A 2,737-nucleotide genomic window follows, 5' to 3' on the forward strand; every position below is an offset into this window, starting at 1 on the left:
AAAGTCACTGTGCGCCGAGAAGAAAATTATTTTTCTCACTGGCCCATGACTTTGTCGTAGTTTGTATTTTTTTGTTACAGAGATTAAGGGATGCAACGGGGATCGATTGATGGGGAATTTAATTCTCCGTCACACCCTCTGTGTTTCATTCCTTAATATTAATTAGCCAGCAAATGAATCATCGGAAAAACATTAAGAACATGCTGAGGACGGGGAAGACACAAATTCCACTCCGAAACTATCCCTGTGACAGCGGGACTGCTACTGCCGAGTTAGCCGCACAGGCAGTTCGCCCGGCCGTCAGATTCGACCGTGGCGGCATCCCTCCGTTGGGGTCGAACTACTTTTGGCTTGGGGTCAGTCTAACCCCGAGATCTGAGCCTCTACTTTAGTCAATCCTCTTTGGCCTCTACTTTAGTCAATCCTCTTTGGCAGGTATGATGAAGCTAGAAATAGGGGACAAGTTCGCCGGAGTGCCAGAAGCGCGTTCCGGTCGACTTACGCTTCCCCTCATCTCCTTTAGTCTCCCACCACTGGCACTTATTTTGCTGGAGGGAACGTTATGAAATTTATGTTTTCAGTGAAATGGATTGGAGGAATGTAATAGTATATTATGTCATCAGGCGACATAACGCCTTCAGCTCGGATTATAAAGCCACATTCGTCAGATAATACTTTTATCGCCGTGTGACATACACTATTTTTCGTCGATAGGCCCGAAAATCGCGATCTAGCCGAGCGAAGCGAGATTAGAATCGCGGTTTTCTCGGGCCTAGTGACGAAAAATTATGTTTTGCAAATTAAAATAAAAAATACAAAAAATTGCTGTGAAAATTTTTGTTTTGCACGTATTGTTTTTTGAGCAGCCCATGTTCCATTTGGCATATCAAACCATATTCTTTTTTTTTTCATTATGAATATCTCCGTATTTCTCGAAAAATAATGACTAAAATAGATTTAGAAATCATTTTTCATTATAATAACACCAAAAATGAAATGAAAATGAGTTTCTGCCAAAGACGAAAAATTTTTCATTTTTCGCGGGTTGACGGATGTTATGATACGAGCTCCCGAAAGTTCTTTGTTTTTGTCTTCTCCAAAACGTACTCCAATAGATATAAACGATCTGTGCGAGTTTCTGCAGGCAAAATGGTCAAATCGTGTGCAATTATAAATTGTAAAACATCTTCGCGGGAAAATTATCGTTTTTTCTCTCTTCCCAGTGAGAAAAAAAGTAAGAAGAGACGAGAATGGCTGGAAAAAAGCGGTGATTTGTTACCAAGTGATCAAGTATCAAAGAAAGATTGTTATTTTCGTGAGGTGCGTAAGTGAAAAATATTCTCATAATTCACTCAATTTCATTCGATTGCTCATTGTGTAACAACAGAGACACTTCGATAATGATCAGTGGGAGGGGAGGAATAACAAGGAGGTACTGAACGGATGCTGTACCGAGTATTTTCACGAGGAGACCCCCAAGGAGGAAAGGTATATGAAAAAATTGAAGACGTCTTCAGGATTTCCGCTTGAACTTTTTTATATGATACGATGTTCACCGTGAGTAAGTTAGTGATGATAGAATTGCATAAAAAAAATTCTTTCATGATTCATAATCTCGCTTCTAATCCTTCCATATTCCAAAATCTCCGCAATTGTCCAGCTATCATAACTTTGTGGATTAGGCCTACAGGGGATACCACATTAAAATCAAATGCGTCAAAAACTCTACCCCTCGGGTGACGTGGAAAGAGTTTTGTATACTTGAAGATCTTATTATTTTACCCTCATTCACTTCAGAGCTTCAATAAGATAAAAAAACTCACACTCCAATGAAATTTATATATTATGAACTAAAAATGATAATAAAACTCAAAATTATCATGGAAAAAAAAGTTGAAATAATCACTTCAATCTAATTCTGATGATGATTTTTTTCCTTTTAACTCTATTCCTCTCTAATTATCACTATATTACAATTCCTCTTCCGTAATGAAAGAAAAAAAAAAGACCGAGCGGAGATTTGAACTTGCGATGCCAAGCGCAACAGGCGTGTGGTGGGAGATCTGGCCGCGTGANCAGGCGTGTGGTGGGAGATCTTGTCGCGTGAGGGAAGAGGCGCGACAGCGTCACGCTCGGCGTCCGATGGTACTTGTCCCCGGTTCCGGTAACTCCTGATACGTTCCAAGTTGGTTCTCCGTTGAATATATGACGGGTTCGATACCCATGGAGTGCTAAACCCAAAGAGGATAGACCTGAGTAGAGGCCCGGATCGGGGGGTTTGACTGACTCCAAAAATGTTAGTTGGTACCCCACGGGAAAGGGGGCGACCCGGTCGAATTGTCGGTAAATGTGAGTCGGGTGCGTGAGTAACTCGGCAGTAGCAGTCCTGCTGTGACAGGAACAGGTTCAGAGAGGGATTTTTGTCCTCCTTATACTCAATGTTTACTTTATGTTTTTCAGTTGATTTATTCGCCGACTAATTAATATTAAGGGATGAAACAAAGACTGTTCAATGGAGAATTAAATTCCCCATCTATCAACCCCCGTTTCATCGCTTAATCTCTGCAATAAAAAAATTAATATTGCGACGAAAGTCACGGCGCTATAAGAACCCAATGGTTTTCCGGCGCAGAGCGCTTCCCCATTAATTCGCCCGCGAATTAAAAAATGGTCTCTTTCCTCCTAATTAATATTAAGGAATGAAACCAACGCTGTTCGATGGAGAATTAAATTCCCC

The sequence above is a fragment of the Diachasma alloeum genome, unplaced genomic scaffold, assembly GCF_001412515.2.
Source record: "Diachasma alloeum isolate Michigan unplaced genomic scaffold, Dall2.0 Dall_scaffold_00345, whole genome shotgun sequence".
In the NCBI taxonomy this organism is placed as follows: Eukaryota; Metazoa; Arthropoda; class Insecta; order Hymenoptera; family Braconidae; genus Diachasma; species Diachasma alloeum.